Source organism: Penaeus monodon, chromosome 32 (assembly GCF_015228065.2).
Source record: "Penaeus monodon isolate SGIC_2016 chromosome 32, NSTDA_Pmon_1, whole genome shotgun sequence".
Taxonomy (NCBI): domain Eukaryota; kingdom Metazoa; phylum Arthropoda; class Malacostraca; order Decapoda; family Penaeidae; genus Penaeus; species Penaeus monodon.
In genome coordinates, this window is record NC_051417.1 from 9,869,424 (window position 1) to 9,869,761 (window position 338).

At 34.9% G+C, this 338-nt stretch overlaps 1 protein-coding gene across 3 annotated transcripts in view; it reads right to left on the minus strand.

Annotated features, from left to right (window-relative positions):
- The window catches only part of LOC119593492 (locomotion-related protein Hikaru genki-like), a 249,107-nt gene that overhangs the window by 151,144 nt on the left and 97,625 nt on the right, over positions 1-338 (minus strand). The window lies entirely within an intron of this gene.

A 338-nucleotide genomic window follows, 5' to 3' on the forward strand; every position in this document is an offset into this window, starting at 1 on the left:
GAGAATAGTAAAAGTAGACTCATCCCTAAGATTAACAGCTTTTATTAAACATAAAAATTAAATAAAATCCAGTACAAACCGCTATCCTTAATATTAAAACTGCCGAGTGTCTATATCTTTACAAAAAGAGTTGTTGAAACTGTCCTCAAAATTGTCTGAATTCATGTAGCCAAACACTGTAGTAAATTAGGAATTTGTTGGCGCTTGTAGTACAGAGACAAAATATAATTTTTTTTCCACCGACGTTATCGTTTGCATTTGGGCTTGCAAACTCTTCTTGCAATATATCAGCGCCCAGGTTCTCTGCCCCACGTTTTCTCTATCTATGTTGCTTCCTT